The 18,862-nt window shown below is 43.0% G+C and overlaps 1 protein-coding gene across 5 annotated transcripts in view; it reads left to right on the top strand.

Annotated features, from left to right (window-relative positions):
* MAP7D2 (MAP7 domain containing 2) overlaps positions 1 to 18,862 on the top strand; it is a 124,240-nt gene that overhangs the window by 13,133 nt on the left and 92,245 nt on the right. The window lies entirely within an intron of this gene.

Here is an 18,862-nt window from a genome sequence, read left to right as displayed (position 1 = left end):
AGTCAGTAAGTTCAGCAACCTGTGAAAAATCTCAGAACAAAGAAGCACTCACTTCCTACAGAGTTTTGAACTCCTCAGCCATGTTTATCTGTGGCAGCTGAAGTTGGAGCTGAACTTAACTTCCCAGAGAATTGTAGATGTAGGAAAGGCTGTGTAGCTATCTCCATGCCACAGGCCTGCATTAGTCAGCACTGAGGGGAGAAGAGAGCCAAGACAAGTAAACCAGTGGTTCTCAACCAGGCTTCTGGGGGGCAGTGAGCAGGTTTCAGGGGGTCCGCCAAGCAGGGCCGCCATTAGATTAGCTGGGGCCCTTGGCAGAAAGCTGAAGCCCCACCACATGGGGCTAAAGCCTGAGGCCCTGATCCCCACCACCCGGGGAAGAAGCCAAAGCCTGAGCAACTTAGCTTCATGGGGGCCCCTGTGGCATGGGGCTCCGGGCAATTGCCCGGCTTGCTACCCCCAATGCCAGCCCCGGCTTTTATATGCAGAAAACAGTCTGTTGTGGCACAGGTGGGACGTGGAGTTTTTATAGCATGTTTGGGAGCCCTCAGAAAGAAAAAGGTTGAGAACCCCTGATGTGAAACTGTCAAGTGCAAGTTTTAGAGCATGAATTTCACCTCTAACAAATGGCTTATTAATTTCAGTACTTGCGTGTCCAATTTCATATTAGAACAAATGACACTCTTTTTAGCACAAATTATAAAACCAAAATGTCCTTATTTGCTTTGAATGTTTATATGAAAATGTCAAAACCTTTTGTTTCCCAGGTAGCAGTGGTGCTCCCTAGCGCTGCTTCCAATCTCTGATTGATGGAGATTGTTTCCCTCCAATGCTCACCTTGTCATGGTTATCCTTGTCTTAGTTATCTGGAATCTGACAGTTCAAATCAGCGGAGATGCTTCAGCTATGTGTTAGGCTAGAACTGTGTAGCAAATGGCATTGTGAGTAGAAGTCACCAGCTTATGGAACTTGCTTCCAAATAAGTGGCTTTCTGAGAAGGATGCTGTGCTTTGGGCTAAGGAGGCTTACGTGTGAGATTTGGGTTTCACAAGGAAGATACGTCTGCCAGTCAGTAATTATGGGCAGTAATAGCAATGATGATTTGAACCATGCTGTGAGAGGAGTGGTAGATACGCTGGAGGGTAGGGATAGAATACAGAGGGCCCTAGACAAATTGGAGGATTGGGCCAAAAGAAATCTGATGAGGTTCAACAAGGACAAGCGCAGAGTCCTGCACTTAGGATGGAAGAATCCAATGCACCGCTACAGACTAGGGACCGAATGGCTAGGCAGCAGTTCTGCGGAAAAGGACCTAGGGGTGACAGTGGACGAGAAGTTAGATATGAGTCAACAGTGTGCCCTTGTTGCCAAGAAGGCCAATGGCATTTTGGGATGTATAAGCAGGGGCATTGCCAGCAGATTGAGGGACGTGATCGTTCCCCTCTATTAGACATTGGTGAGGCCTCATCTGGAGTACTATGTCCAGTTTTGGGCCCCACACTACAAGAAGGATGTGGAAAAATAGGAAAGAGTCCAGCGGAGGGCAACAAAAATGATTAGGGGTCTAGAACACATGACTTATGAGGAGAGGCTGAGGGAACTGGGAATGTTTAGTCTTCAGAAGAGAAGAATGAGGGGGGATTTGATAGCTGCTTTCAACTACCTGGAAGGGGGTTCCAAAGAGGATGGCTCTAGACTGTTCTCAGTGGTAGCAGATGACAGGACAAGGAGTAATGGTCTCAAGTTGCAGTGGGGGAGGTTTAGATTGGATATTAGGAAAAACTTTTTCACAATGAGGGTGGTGAAACACTGGAATGCATTACCTAGGGAGGTGGTGGAATCTCCTTCCTTAGAGGTTTTTAAGGTCAGGCTAGACAAAGCCCTGGCTGGGATGATTTAGTTGGGGATGGGTCCTGCTCTGAGCAGGGGGTTGGACTAGATGACCTCCTGAGGTCCCTTCCAACCCTGATATTCTATGAGTCTAGAGTTGTCGAGCTTTTCAAATAACTTAAAACTACACCGATGGGCACTTTTTTGGAGGGGAGATAGGAAGGTGGATGTATGGGGGGGTTTTTATTTTGTTTTTTACAAGTACTTGTGTGAATAAAGTAAAGGGATACTAGTCAAGTCAAATTTGATCCAAAATGTAAGGTTTTTTTAAATATACTCTTCTTTTTTTTTTAACCAAACCAAACAAAAATGTTTTCATGACATTTAAAAAAAAAAACTTTTAGTTGAAAGAGCATCTGAAAGTGATACTGACTAGAAAGCCAATGTGAAAATGATTAGGCTGCTTTCATTATCGAAGTTCAGTGGAATGTGAAGGAGTAAACAAACAGCATAAATACTAAAAATAGTGAAAAGTTTTTAAAAAATATTTCCAGTATTAATTTAAAATGCTTCTTACTGTTTTTTTTTAAAAAAAAACAGTACGGTGTAGGTGACTGAGCATGATCCTGGAACTTCTGGGTTTTAGTCACAGCTCTGCTGTGGACTCATCATCATAGGCGCCGACTTCCACTGTTCCCGGTGGGTGCTCCACCCCACTCCCACATCTGGCCCCGCCCCTCACCCTGCCCCCCTTCCACCCCTTCCCCAAAGTCCCCTCCCTTCCCGCCCCAATTCCTCCCCCTTCTCCAAAGTCCCCTCCCTTCCCGCCCCAATTCCTCCCCCTTCTCCCAAGTCCCTGTCCCTGCCCCGCCTCTTCTATGCCTCCTACCCTGAGCCTGCCGCATCCCCACTCCCCCCCCCCCCCCCCCCGCCCCCGGAAAGTCCTAAGAACTGCCAAACAGCTATTTGGTGGCAGGAAGCGCTGGGAGATAGGCAGAGGAGCGGGGATGAGGTGCGCTTGGGGTGGGGCAGAGGAGGTGGGGTGGATGGGGGAGGGGAGCTTGGCTGCTGGTGGGTGCAGAGCACCCACTCATTTTTCCCCGGGGGTGCTCCAGCCCTGGAACACCCCTGGAGTTGGTGCCTATGCTCACCATATATCCCTGAGTACTCTCCTGTTCTCCTCCACGTCTTTCCTCCCTCAGTAGGGATGATATCTAACAAGTTTTGAGAAGTAGTATTTGTACAGTGTTTTGAAAATGTAAAGTGCAAAGTATTAACTAAATCAGACTTTTAAAAATAACTCATTTGATGAAATTAACACATTAACACAGCTTGCCCACCTGAAAAGTTACCTTCCTGTGGCCAGGAGGAACATAGGTGTCTGAATGGTGCTGGTGGAGTAGAGTGGGGAAAAATCTTGAGGGAAATAGTTTAATCCAATATATCTTGTTACTGTTCTTTGTAGATGCAGGAAGGAGTACTAATAGAGGTCTGTGACAAATTGGCAAAGAGGAAAACAAGGATATCTTGACATTGAATTTGTCAGTGAAAAATGATCTAGGGTCAAATTGTGGCCCAACTTTATGACCAAACTTCCACTGACTTCACTGGGGACAGGATCTCACCCCTACTATTTAGTTCATACCAAAATGGAGCAGTCTTCTGAGACATAGGAATTTCTTCAAGGTGTCTAGTTGTCATGTAACATTGAGAATATCATACTTGAAGCATCCATGCATAGCCAATCTAAACTGTGCCAGGTTAACAATTCAGGATGTAGGAAAACAGTGTTTTGAGTGAAACTAGTGTGGTGTGAATGTGGCACAAACAGCAGAGATAGGCTTGTCACTAGAGTGCATCATACCCCTAAATCTTCTGTTGTACAAAATGAGGATCCACATGGTGGGAACACAAGTAAAATTCAGCACATACTTTAAGCAAAACTTAAGAGACTTGGTTGTACATAATAGATGAAATTGAAAAACGAGATCAGAATTGTTTACTTCTATCGTTCTGTGAAGGTGAACTTCACTGGGTTAGAGAGTGATAGACAAATAGTGTATCAATTACAGATTTATATGTAAATATGGAACCAGAAATCCATGTTGTTCGTTTTTCCAATAATCACCTGGACGAATATTCATGTGACTGTAGTTTAAAAAAAAAAAAAAAGGTGGTGACTTGCTCCTGGTTAATGATCTTGGAAATAAATACTTTCTCTCTACCTAGTCATATGCTGTGTGGGGATGCATGCCTGAACTTCTACCATGGGTGTTGGTTAGAAATGATTTCATCCTACATGTAAATGGTGGCGGGGGATGGGGGAGGAATGCAGTTCAGTAAGGTTATTTTTGAACAGTCTCTGATCATTGTATATCCTTTGGTATATGAAGTCCCCACGTGCAATCTTTGTGTATCAGTGTAACTAACAGGATGCTTGGAGGGTAGTGGTGGACTGGTCAAGATGCCTCAGTCTTTCAGACACTCTGGGTAGGAGAACACGGGCGTTCCCACTGTACCACATCCTAGCCCAAGGCCCTGTGTGAGTCAACCCCTGAACAGGGGCACTCCGAGCAGGAAGTCCAAAGCCACTGTCCTGGGCTACTTCCTACCAGATTCCCTTCATCTTGGGGCATGGCCCCTGTAGTCCAATTTGCTGAGGTGGCTTGCCTCCCGTGGTGCCCTATTGTGGATCGTGGGTCGCGTCCTGCTGCAGTCCCAGGCTCCTTCGCCAGGACAGCTGTAAGTTTGGTGAAGCCAATCACCACAATGTCTCTGGGCTGCAATCATCCAGTTATCTCAATTGCTAGAGGCTCTGAGGTCTCCTTCACAGTCTCTGTTGGCTGGGTGACAGAAAGTGCTCCCTGGTGCCTGCGTTGTTTGGAAGGGATCCTTCCAGTCAGGTAGAGCAGTAGCTAGCTCCTGCCTCTTTGCAAGTCAGCCCTGATCTGGGCCTGGGTCTCTCCTTCTCTCCCTCCTCCAGGCCTGCCATTGGCTGCAAGTGTAACTGGGTGGGGCTAGCTGGGCCCAAAGGCTCTCCTTAACCCTTGCAGTGCTGGTGGGTTGTTTCTCTCCTCCTTTACAATCAGATAAATATTTTTTAAAGGTATAATAGATAACACAAGGTCAGTAGACATTGGTACATTGTGCAGTTGTTGTTATAAGTTATGGTGTTCTGTATACTAATTCTGAAATGATTTTCAGTAAAGTGAAAGTTACCAGGCAAGGTGATTGAAGCAAAAAGCATAGTTAGTGTGAGGCATCTATATTTTATTGGAAGAGATTATAGGTGTGGTGGGAAAGCCGGACAATGGGATTAAGATTAAACAAAGGTCAGGTATGTTGTACTAGCTTTATTTCACTTGTTCTGTTTTCTTAACCATAGTCATTTTCCCTCTCCTTTCATTAAACTATGAAAACTTTGAGGTCTTCTGAGGTTTACTGCTTATCTTTTAAGGCTAACATACTACAAATGGTGTTGATTCAGCACTGCTTTGATCATTCAGCATGATCTTGAAAGTATGACGCTTGAAAAACAAAGTTGGTATGGTCTCTCCAGTACAGTATCATTCAGGTTGAGTAAACAGTTAAATGCTTTAATTAGAACATCTCGTTAGCTGGTAGAGGATCTTTTCTTTTTTAAAAATCAACCTTTACATAATTTTATGTACTGAGAATGCACTTGCAGAAAATTTTGGTTTTGCAAAAACATTTTTTTTGTTGGAAATCATATTTTTAATCCGCTCCAGTTTGTGTAAGGTCTGGCCAATTATCCTTGCCTCTCCTCTCTTATGTTCAATATCCCTGTTTGTTTTGTCACTATTAAGATTATGAGCCATTTGAGGCAGGGGCTGTCTTTTTTATTTTATTGTGCATCATTCAGCAAAACGTTGCCCTAAGCCGGACAGGAGTCTCTGGGTGTTTCTGCAAAAAAAATAATAATGTTGTGATACAGCATCCCATATTCTTCACAGTGATATTATTATGATATGATTACCACGTAATCATAATGTATTTTATGGAAGATAATTCATGGGAGGTGTCATTGGGTAGGTTATGATTTGCTGAATATGAATATCCTATTTGTATGCATGTATCATTTTTGTATCCGAAGTTATGAGTATTGACTATGTATCTGTATTTCAAAATGTAGTTGCACCTGGGGAATGCTCACTAGACAAGATGCATTCAGGCTAGATAGTGGGTGGGGAAGAGCCATTAGAGAGAGCAATAAGTCTTAGGAGAAGCTTATCTCCCACCTGGGGAGCCTTCCTGAGGACACGGCAGACAGCCTCCGAGTAATGGCTGCTGTGACACTACAGGTTACCTGGTGTTGGACTTCATCTTGGGATGTCAGTATTTTCACACAGACTGGGCTGGGAACCAAGCTTTGAAACAAATGCAAAAAGCTATATAAGGCAGGGGAGTGCCATCATCTGAGGTCTTTACTGACTCCCCACCCAAGAAGACTTGTGGAAATATCTAAGGAACAAAGACTGAACTGGGGGGAGTGATGGTCCCAGGCTAAAGGGATTTTTAGCCTGTGAATGGAACACCTGGGGATTCCAAGCTGTAAGCAAGTGCAGCTTGCCCCTTACAAATCTGCAACCTGCTTATATCGTCACTTTGGATATGAATAGCACATTCTCACCCTATCTATTTAGTATAGTAAGCTTAGTTTGTGTTTTTTGTTTACTTGCTAGGTAATTTGCTTTGATCTGTTTGCTATCCCTTATAATCACTTAAAATCTATCTTTTGTAGTTAATAAACTTGATTTTGCTTTATCTGAAACCAGTGTGTGGGAATCATAACTCAGTGGGAGAAAGCTGTTGCATATTACTCTCCTCATTGAGGGAGGGGACACATTTTATAAGCTTATGGTGTATAGTTCCCGGTGCAGCACAAGACACTATAATTTTGGGTTTATGCTCCAGAGGGTGGGGAGTGTGCCTTAGAAACTGGGAGGTGTCCTAGCTGAAGCCTTCCCATGCAGGGTCTGGTTAAAGAGCCTACCTGAATGTACTGCAGCAGGGTGTGTGTCTGCCTATATGTATGTTGGTGAAGGTGCAGGCTGAAGCCTGGCAGGCTTCGCAGCTTGTCACAGCAGTACAGTGTAAGAGAGAGCCCAAGCTAATGCTTCAGGAGGCCTCAATGATATCCCAATTCCAGGTTGCACCCCAGGGGGAACCCATCACAAATGTACATTACTATTTTTGTCTTCTCTGTGTCCTTTAGAAAAAATCTAGATGTAAAAAGTAACATTTTCATCCTCCATGAGATTCCTATAAAACATTAATTAAAATTCCTAGCAACCATTCAGAGAATCCCTGTTTGAACATTTAGGTATTCTATGCAATGCTCACATGAGGAGAGAACTTTTTAAACTTAACACTTAAAGTTTTAAAAATCAAGTGTTGTCTCTCTTTTTAAAAAAAAAAAAAACTTCCCCCATCACAGTAAAACACAATGTTATTTTTATCTGATATGAGTATGATCAAATTTAACAAAATGTTTAAGATGTGTTGACTGTAAATGGTTTTATATTTTGGGGAAAAATCCATATATGGAATGGCCAGCTATTTAAAAAAGTATTTTCTCAAAGTAGATTTGCACTGAGTACAGACTTATATAAATATAGGGCTAGAAGGGACCTCAAGAGGTCATCAAGTCCAGCCTTCTGCGCTGAGTCTGTACCAAGTATATCTAGACGGTCCCTGACAGGTGTTCGTTCAACCTGTTCCGAAACACCTCCAGTGACAGGGGTTCTGCAATCTCCCTGGGACGACTAATCCAATGCTTAACTATCCTTATAGTTAGAAAGTTGTTTTCCTAATATCTAGCCTAAATCTCCCGTGCTGCAGATGAAGCCCATTACTTCTTGTCCTACCATCAGTGGACATGGAGAACAGTTGATCACAGTGCTCTTTATAACAACCCTTAACATATCTGAAGACTGTTATCAGAAATGAGGAATTCAGGGTATGGGAGGAGGCTCTGGGCTGGGGCAGGGGTTTGGAGTGTATGTGGGGGGGGCTCTGGGCTGGGGATGAGGGTTTTGCGGTACAGGAGGATGATCTGGGCTGGGGCTGAGGGGTTCAGAGGGTGGGAGGGGGCTGCTTATAAAAGGGCTTGGAGTGCAGGCTCTGGGCTGGGGATGAGAGGTTTGGGGTACAGGAGGGTGCTCCGGGCTGGGACCAGGGGGTTTGAAGGGTGGGAGGGGGATCAGGGCTAGGGCGCATGGGGGGAGAGGGCTCTGGCTGGGGGTTTAGGCTCTGGGGTGGGAGTGGGGGTGACGGGTTTGGGGTGCGGGAGGGAGCTCTGGGCTGGGGCTGAGGGATTTGGAGGGCAGGAGGAGGATCAGGGATGGGGGTGTGGCAGGGGGTTGGGTCCCGGGAGGGGCTCAGGGGTACAGGCAGCGCTTACCTCGAGCAGCTCCCAGAAGCAGCGTCATATCCCCCATCCAGCTCCTACGTGGAGGCACGGTGTTGGGCCAGCTCTGCACGCCGTCCTGGCTGCAGGTGCTGCCGTGTCCGCAGGCGCTGCCCCTGCAGCTCCCAGAAGCAGCTGCATGCCCCTCTCTGGCTCCTACAGAAAGGTGCAGCGCCGGGCAGCTCTGCACGCTGTCCCATCCACAGGTGTTGCCCCTGTAGCTCCCATTGGCCGCCTGGAAAGCCGCAGACTCCACCCCACAAGCACATAAAGAAAATACGCAACTCACGAAATATTAAAAACAGGAAGGCATTGATTCAAAGTCAATGATCCATTGTAATAAGAGCCAAAGCAAAACTGCGATTGTGTTGAGGCTCACGATTAAATGTGCACACGGCGTCTTACAAATGGATTAACATACAGATGGCAATTACTTTGTATAAGGCTCTGCAAGCTTAACAGAAATCCGTCAAAATGTACAGCGCCATCTGACAACTCGGTATGTCTGGAGGAATCAGCTTCGCTAGTTGTTCATAGTGGTGTGTAAAATGTGCACAGTAAGTATTTATTTTTTTCCTAAAGCTTCTCATGTCCCCTCCCCCCGAATACAGTCTGTGCCCCCCCCTCCCCTCACCACAGAAGGGCCCGCCCCCAGTTTGAGAAGTTCTGTGTCATCACTGAGTGGTGAGAACTCCTCTTCCAATCCCTACATTTGTGGGCTTCATCTATACTGGGAAAATACATCACATTAGAAAACGTTAACACTGTTAAATGCAATTTTTGCCGTTAGTGTGGATAAGATCATTAACATTTAAAAACACATCAGCTTGTCGTGGCTAACGTTAGTCCAGAGGTGTGTCTTTTAGAAGTCAGGCTTAATTTGTTCAAGTGTTGTAGTCGACTATTCCATAAGCCTAAGCATTCTCCCTTTTTAGGTCTTTCAAAGGATTTCTACTAACTACAAATGAAGGACGTAACCGCATCAGAGAGGTTGAATTTTCACCCTTAAGCAGTAGCACAGTGCTCAGAATCCTTGTTCATCTAAAGGGACTTCATGCTTCCTAATGCATTACATTTTTAATGTACTTAAAAATGTTGTTGGCATTCTCTCCTAACTTTTGTTCTAAAAAATAAAGAATTCAGAATCATGTGAAAAATGACAGACTAACTCTAAGATTTTCAAATTCTTAGTCTACATCTGTTTGTGTGGCAATGTCTGCTCCGGGTAAGCACATGCTGTTGGGTGAGGGGAGCCCAGTGTTTCAGGAGTACAAAAACAGAATATAAGGTACTTATTCTATTTTAGTAATTCTTTTACTGCAGCCAAATTTATTTATATATACTTATATATTTCACACTATTTTGCTACAGTGTGTGGGATGAAAATCTTCTGGATCCAGTCTTTTTTGTTTTAAACAGTTGTAATTTAAAGTATACATATGACACAGTGAAGAACCTGTTGAGTGAGTAGCTACTCTGTGTAAGGTGTGTATATATAGAAAGCACCCATTAGCTTGGCACCTGAGCATCAAATTTAGTCTCTTTAGATTCACTGACTTTTGTCCATAGAGCACACAATGGTAGATCCTGCTTTTCACCTCTCCTGTGGTTCTGGGAAGGGGCATGCGAGTGAGTGGTGTCAGTGATCTAGAACAGGTTTTGCAGCATTAACACAGCCTTCATTATAGTGGTGGGCACTATACTGGTAAACTTCAGTGTTACTTGGGGCAGGGCCTGTCTGTTCTACATCCTGACCCTGCAAGAGGTTCCACATGGATGCACCTCTGCATCTGCGCAGAGCATCATTGGCTACAATGTATATACATATGGGTCTGCCTGTATAGATCCATTTGCAGGATTAGGGCATATGATTATACAGTGCTTACCACAAAGAAACACCAATGCTGAATGGGGCCTCTGGATGCTCATGTGATATTAATCAAAGGCTCTTTTGCTACTACACTCTGGTATCTTGCACCCCAACTACATTTAAAGGCACTTAGATTTATAATGTTTTTCATAATTATTTTTAAATAAGTCTGACTCCCCAGGGTATGCTGTTATATTAGGTGGGGGCTGTATTTGTCATTATTTTCTTTTCATAACAGCTTGAGAAGATGAAATAGCGTTGGATTCACTCTTTCTTGTCTGGATCTACATATTCCTAATGGAATAATTGGACAAGTCTCCAATACAGTTGTCCTTTTTGTTCTTGTTTACTTCAAGCAGCATTGCAGTAGTTAATAGTATTAACAGTTAAACCACCATCATTAGGTTTATGAGTTAACACTTGATTAAATAAATAGGTGCAGTTCATACCCTCTCAAACCTACTGTTTTGCACTGTCTGCAGACTCAAGGACTGAACATTGGAAGGTTTGCATCAAATAAGGGCTAAAGAATTTTTAAAAGTGAGATTATATTGTGTATTGCAAGAAGGCAACTATCAAAAGAAGTACCCGCTTGCTGAGTTGCAGTGGGCTGGCCCAGCTCAACCCCTGCTTGGATCCCCATGAAGCCGTAGCCATACTATTACTTGCCCCACCGTGAAACTAATTGGATCTTTAGCTCTGTTGATTACTTGAATTTCAGTTGCCTTAGGCATGAATTTTTCCTGTTACTATAATAAGGGACCCTAAATACTTGTTGTTAGGCAACCGTTGTGTCACTGATTTCACAAGTTGCTTTCATGCAGAAGTGCATGCAGCGAAATGATATGATTTTTCTATTGTAATTCCTTATGAGGGATAAGACCATAATAATGCTTGCAGCAAAACTGACACTGTGCAAAAATTGGCACTGTCTCTATTAGCTCTGTGAAAACAAAATACCTATTATGCCTATCCTGCATGTAACGAATTGTCTACATGCCTACTTCATGCTGAACATAAGAACATCCATACTGGGTCAGACCAAAGGTCCATCCAGCCCAGTATCCTGTCTGCTGACAGTGGCCAATGCCAGGTGCCCCAGAGGGAGTGAACCTAACAGGCAATGGTCAAGTGATCTCTGTCCTGCCATCCATCTCCACCCTCTGAGAAATAGAGACTAGGGACACCATTCCTTACCCATCCTGGCTAATAGCCATTAATGGACTTAACCTCCCATGAATTTATCTAGTTCTCTTTTTTTAAACCCTGTTATTGTCCTAGCCTTCCCAACCTCTTCAGGCAAGGAGTTCCACAGGTTGACTGTGCGCTGAGTGAAGAAGAACTTCTGGGGAGTTACTAGGCACATTAAAAGACCAGCAGCTTCACTGAAGAAAAGCGATGCTGTATTCAGTATAAGACCATAAGAATAAGAACAAAAGAACGGCCATACTGGGTCAGACCAATGGTCCATCCAGTATCCTGGCTTTCGACAGTGGCCAATGCCAGATGCTTCAAAGGGAATGAACAGAACAGGGCAGTTAAGTGACCCATCTCCTGTTGTCCAGTCCTAGTATCTGGCAGTCAGAGGCTTGTGGACACCCATAGAATACACATTGAGCAGATGTTTTCAGAGAGCTATCCACAGTGACTCCAAGATCTCTTTCTTGAGTGGTAACAGCTAATTTAGACCCAATCATTTTTTATGTATAGTTAGGATTATGTTTTCTAACATGCATTACTTTGCATTTATCAACATTAAATTTCATCTGCCATTTCGTTGCTCAGTCATCCAGTTTTGTGACATCCCTCTATAATGCTTTGAAGTCTGCTTTGGACTTGATTATCTTGAGTAATTTAGTATCATCTTCAAATGGTACCACCATACCTCTTTTTCCAGAATTTTTTATATATATGTTGAACAGTGCTGCTCCCAGTACAGATCCCCAGGGGCACCGCTATTTACCTCTCTCCATTCTGAAAACTGACCATTTATTCCTACTCTTTGTTTCCTATCTTGTAACCAGTTACTGATCTATGACATAACCTTCCCTCTTATCCCATGACTGTTTAGTTTGCTTAAGAGCCCTGAGGGACCATTTCAAAAGCTTTCTAAAAGTCCAAGTATGCTATATCCACTGGATCACCCTTGTCCAGCTGTTTGTTGACCCCCTCAAAGAATTCTTACATATTGGTGAGGCATGATTTCCCTTCACAAAAGCCTTGTTTACTCTTCCCCAACAAATCAAGTTCATCTATTTGTCTGATAATTCTGTTCTTTACTATAGTTTCAACCAGTTTGCCCTGTACTGAAGTTAGACTTAGTGGCCTGTAATTGCCAGGGTTGCCTCTGGAACCTTTTTAAAAAATTGGCATCACATTATCTATCCTCCAGTCATCTGGTACAGAAGCTGATTTAAGTGATAGCTTACATACCTCTGTTAGTAGTTCTGCAATTTCATATGAGTTCCTTCAGAACTCTTGGGTGAATACCATCTAGTCCTGGTGACTTCTTATTGTTTAATTTATTAGTTTGTTCCAAAACCACCCCTATTGACACCTCAATCTGAGTCAGTTTCTCAGATTTGTCACATAAAAAGAATGCCTCAGCGGTGGGAATCTCCCTCACATCCTCTGCAGTGAAGACGGATGCAAAGAATTCTCTTAGCTTCTCCGCAATGGCCTTGTCTTCCTTGAGTGTTCCTTTTTCACTTTGAGTATAACTATTCAGGGGGATGCACTTTTACTTGCATAGGAATATTGAAGAAAGAAGGAAACAGTAGTGAGTGCATGTCCTTGAGTTGGACCCCTGTTGTTGGGGTTGTGGTTTGTTTTTTTTTTATTTGGGTGTTGACTTTGTTGTGAAGAAGTATCAAGTGTCCAAAGCTGACCATGCTCCTTCTCATTACTTTCTAGTCTAATAGAAGCAGTCTAATAATACAGTATAAGGCTTTACTAGGAGCAACAGTGGCCACAGACTCGGGTCTCTGAACTACTGATGTAATCTTCTTTCAGTCACTGAACCAGTAATAACACTTGTTCTGCACGCTGAAGTCTCATTACTGACTGGGTAGGTTGTCGTGCCTCAGGCCTGGCTGTGGGGACTCTAGCTGCTTGACCCCTTCCTTTCCTGTTTCAATGGAAAGTTTTCTGACTCTGTATTGTATATTCTTGCCTAAGGAAACCTCCATCCCCAAACCCTCAGTGCGGTTCTGAGGAGGATGTAGGATACAAGTCATCTTATTTTAAAAAGTGAGGTATTGAAAAAATTAAGTTCTTACTTTTGTTTTGTTTTATAGCCGGGTGGCTACTTAATAGGTGGCAAACAGGTCTTTAAATTTTCCGAAACTGGGAGAGACTCTCAGGAACAACACCTCTGGGAAAGTAAAAATGACTTGTATGACAACTTGGGGAAAATAAGCTGTGTTTGAATCGTGTAGCTGTCCTGGTGCTGCTAGGTTTTCCCAAAGTAGCTTTAACCCAGAAAGAAAAAACTCAGATTAACCTCTCTCAGTTCTGTACATCTCACATTGGCAATAACTAGTCATTTGTTCATTATACATTTTCTCAGTTTAATGAATTGTTTGAGATTCTTTGCTCAAGGGTTTGTGAATCTTGCTATAAAAAGATACTTTTTTTATAGGCTACAGTAGTGACTAATGTTCAAGGTGTTCATGGTGTTTGTGCATTTTTGTTAAGAGAAGCCTTCTTAATCCAACATGAGGATAAATATGTGCTATTAATATTGGATTGTGTAAGTACAACCATTTAAGAGATTCTCTTTAGTGGATCTCTCTGGCAAAGCTTGGATGGGCTCCCATCAGTTCATTAGTTTAGCTGAAAACCTGACTCTAGTTCACAAGGGCAAATAAATGAATAATCAGCTTTTAGTCTTTCTAGCTATTACCACAAGATATGAATGATTTAGTCATAATAAAAACAACACATGTCCTATGTATAAACATTCTGGAACTGTGCAGAAAGACTAGATACTCGTGTACTTCAATCCAGTACAGATAAAAATTCACACACATTAGTATAACTAGGGACTTGCCAACTTTCAAGGTCTCTTCTGTATAGACAAAGATTTCTTCACAGAAATCTCTTCTGTTGGTATCTATTTCATGTTAGCTATTGCCTATATTAAGTTTAAGGATCATCCAAAGTATGTCTGACTATTTTTGGAATGTGCAATGTTTAAAGTTTGCTTTAATAAGGGTTTCATACACTGGCATTGCTTTTTGAGTTTCCAGACTTTTTTGTTTACCTTTCACTTTGTTTTGGCGTGTCTCTTAAACTTTAACCAGCATTACACCAATATTGTCATAACTTTGTAAAGTAATCATTTAATCAACATTTTCTTACTAAAAAAACTTTCAGATATCTCCTTCTTCATATCATACTTAAGACAATATCACTTTTTTGTTTTTAAATTTTAGTGGAATTTAGACAAACAAGCAGAGATGTTGGTTTCCAGTAATGTAGTATAGTATCAAGATTCCATTGTATGTTCCTTAGGTGCAAGAAACTGCCCTGAAATTTTAATCAGTTTTGCATGAAGTCCTAAAATACTTCCTTAGAACTTTTGTATGCTAAAGTTCTTCATAAAATAAATCAGTTAAGTTCCATAGAATTTAGGAACAGTGTCAGTCTCTATTTCCGTAACTGAATAATAAACAAATATTGAAACTATTAGTGTTTGAGGGAGGACAGGGTGGAGCAAATAGAGAGTCATGTCGTGCCTCTCCTCTTCACTACTTCTGTTCAAAAAAAAGAAGAAAAATTGGGAGAGAAAAAAGGAGAGGAGTTAAGGAGAAAGTTGGGGCACTTGTCTATTTTTTTTTTAAACCAGCAAAGGTGGGGAAAACAAGATATGTCATAATGGCCTATATCCCATCCCCAGTTTAAACACTAAATTTTGCATCCATTTTTTTCATTTTGAATCCAGAAAATATCACAATGCATATATTTACATTTTTGGTACTGATTAAAAAGTCAAAACTGTCCTTGTGGCTTTCAAATGGTTCAAATAATTATTTTGTGTTAGACTGACTAACTTTGGGAAAAGAGATAATAGGCATGTTTTTCATAATTATGGGGGAGGGGGTCTGACAATACTTGTTTAGAGAGATTCAAAAATTTAAAGCTTTATATCTGTTAAATCATAAATTGTCAACATCACATGTCCAAATATACAAATTAAATGAAATTCTGAGTTTCCAATTGGCATTTTTCTTACTTTGTAGATCTGTAAATTTCTGTTATCAATCGAAATACGTTTTTGCTAGTTTGTGCACGCGCGGTGCAATCGACACTTATCCATCAGCTAATTCTTCCAAGCCTAGTTATACATAGTGGTTAAACACAGCTTTGTTTTACAGTGTCTGAGTCTATGCTGCAGCACTGTCTTGGCTCCCTGCAGTGGCTGGAGCCCCTGGGCCCTTTAAAGTGTGGCCGGAGCCCCAGGGCGGCAGCAGCAGCAGGGCCCGGAGCTCCGCTGTGGTAGCAGTGGTCAGAGCCTGGGGCCCTTTAAATCGCCCTGCAGCTCCCAGCTGCCTCTGCAGCTGGTAGCTCTGGGGGTGAGGAGCCCTGGGGCCTTTAAAGGTCCCGCCTCTTCCGGTCGAGGCCACGCCCCCGCTCAATACTCTGGAGTACTGGTATGTCCTTTAAGTTACTTTCACCCCTGGGAACAGTGACCTTTATTTTCCTTTAGTGTCTTTGGGGGACCAGCTGTCTAGCCCTCAGCCCTCACCTGATCTCTTCAGAGGGCCAGCATTTCCAAGGCACAGGAAAAGCATCTTTCCCCAATAGTGAAACTTCAAATTTGGGATAAACTCTGGTGCCACTGCAGGCTTATGTGGGATCTGAAGTAAAATCAACCTACCATCTCCCCATGTTGTATGGAGCTACCCTACAGCCAACAGCAAACTCCACATAAGGAAACTCCACCTATCAATTCCACTCCCTTAAGGAGAACCTGTGTCAAATACTACACTGTGTGCATATGTGTTCTTTAGACCATTCATTTTTTAAATAAAAAGGAAAAATTATATAACCCTGGGAGAAAAGATTGAACAGAAGTATGCAGAAGTAGACCGTGCCAAATACACTGAAACCCTATCCCAGGCAGATATAGCTACTTCTGATAAATACCAGTGGGTTCTCTCTCTTCCTTTACTGGTGTGAAACACTTTGGCAGTGCTTAACTTATGGTTCTATTAAAATTTAACTTTTGCACTGGTCTTTATATGGCTGTTACATAGTTCTGTACCATGGTTATAACCCTGCTTGGTGTCTCCACAGGCAAGAACAAATCCTGTGATGACATGGTTGTGGCATTATTGTGTTGTAATGTGAGGCCCTGATATGGTCACTTTGGCTAGATGTTATGACGATGGACTCTGTAGACCGGGAGGGGCAAACTTTTTGGCCTGAGGGCCGCATCGGGTTTCAGAAATTGTATGGAGGGCCGGTTAGGGGAGGCTGTGCCTCCCCAAACAGCCAGGCGTGGCCCAGCCCCTGCACCCTATCTGACCACCCCCGCCCCCTGCTTCTCACTCCCTGACGGCCCCCCTGGGACTCCTGCCCCATCCAACCCTCCATTCCCTGATGGCCCCTCAGGGACCCCTGCCCCCATTCAACCCCCCTGCTCCCCGTCCTCTGACCGCCCCGACCCCTGACTACCCCCCGAACTCCACTGCCCTCCATCCAATCCCCCTGCCCCCTTGCCGCGCTGCCTGGAGCACCGGTGGCCGGCTGGAGCAAGCTATGCCACTGCGTAGCACAGAGCACCGGGTCAGGCCGGGCTCTGCAGCTGCGCTGCCCCAGGAGCTCGCAGCCCCCCAGCCCAGAGCATTGCGCCAGCAGCGCAGTGAGCTGAGGCTGTGGGGGAGGGGGAACAGCAGGGGAGGGGCCGGGGGCTCAGGGGCCGGGCAGAATGATCCCGCGAGCCAGATGTGGCCTGCGGGTCGTAGTTTGCCCATCTCTGCTGTAGAGAAACCTCAGCCTGATGAATGATGGTTTGGAATAGTGTTAGGTGTGGACACAATATTCAAAGTACTGTGCTGGAACTGTTCAGAATAAGTTCCAAACCAGTCCCGGTATATTCAGTGGATTTACCCTTTTTACAGTGAACAGATTTGTGTAGGGTGGGAATAGATGATCATGGTATGTTCCACTTATCACTCCTGCTGGTTTGAGGAAACTGCAACACATCATTACACTTCATTATGGCTCTTTGCCTTTCAGATTTCAGATGGTCATGACACTCTCACCATCTTGACTTGACATGCATGTTTATTTAACAGTCGAATTAAAGCATCCATGATTAACAGAAAGTAGCTAAATTGGACCATCTTTCTTGCCACTTGTATTCTTGGCTGGAAGTCTACATCATTTTGTAGATATTACGCTTCTCAGGATTTATGTTGGCTTTGACAAAGATTGCTCTTGGCAACTAACTGAAAATAAAAATGCTGTTGATACTGAAAACCTGAAATCTGTTAAATGTCCCTGTGCTATCTTAGTAACTGACACATTGGTTGCTAACAGTATAAATGCACTCCTTTGCAATACATTTCCAAAGCAAAGTTGGATGTGTGCTTTTTCTTTTTTGGGGAGAGGGGGAGGGGTTGTTCAGTGCTACTTTGTAGGCAAGACTCATTGCTCTTGTCAGTGGTCCAACATTAAGTCCTTACTTTAAGTATCTGGAGAGGGTGTATCCCCATGTATGTATGCATGCCAAAACACACCCTCTAAAACCAGTCATTCAATGTTGGGAATAAGAGGTGGGGAGATATTTTTAAAGGGTCTGAAATGGTATGTAGCCTTGTTTTACACTAGCATCCCAAAAAGGGAAGGAAGGCAGAATATACAAGAACACAATGGTACAATATCAATTATACTAACTGATAGTGCTATAAAATTTTCAAGTTCAATATTTGCATTTTTACTACCTGTCTTTCTCTTAGACAGGTTTAAATACTGTAAACATTTTTTTCAATCTTAATACACTTCTGATATACAAATCAATAAATCTTATTGTAAAAGAGCAGTATCTAATTTATCATGCATCACTGTGCATCTGAGGCATTAATGGACCATTAAAATGCAAACCTTGATGTCTTAATGTTACATTGATCTACCCAATTAAAATGAAGAGAGCAGAGCCAATCAATAAAATGTAATGTCTAATCGAATTTCTTACATTTGCTGTTCTGATGGTGGTTAGCATCTTCTCAGTTGAAATCTCATTGCTCAGCAAGAAAAATAGACTTGAAATAGTAACAATCTAACTTTCAACAGCTAATATCTTTCCCTAAAAAGACACATTTAGAGAAGTATCAGCGTAGTGTCCATTTTTTACTAATTATTTTAGTATAACTCACTGTAGTGATAGTTCTATAAATAGCTGAGAGTCCTCTGCTCTTTCTTCTTTAGGCTTCTAAGTTGCAAAGTTAATGGAAAAAGTGGAACTTTTACCAATCCGTGACCGTTGGATGGCTTGATGAGGGTAGGGTGGCCAGTTGTAGAACAGTAGTGTAAACAACAAAAGTATGTGCTAACTGTCCCGCTGCTCACACTGTGGGAGCTGTACAGTAACTCCTCACTTAACGTTGTAGTTATGTTCCTGAAAAATGTGACTTCAAGCGAAATGATGTTAAGCGAATCCAATTTCCCCATAAGAACTAACATAAATGGGGGGGTTAGGTTCAAGGGAAAATGTCTTTTTTTTT

Source organism: Lepidochelys olivacea (genome assembly GCF_965140295.1).
Source record: "Lepidochelys olivacea isolate rLepOli2 genome assembly, chromosome: 1".
Classification (NCBI taxonomy): Eukaryota; Metazoa; Chordata; order Testudines; family Cheloniidae; genus Lepidochelys; species Lepidochelys olivacea.
This window is presented reverse-complemented; position numbering and strand designations above follow the sequence as displayed.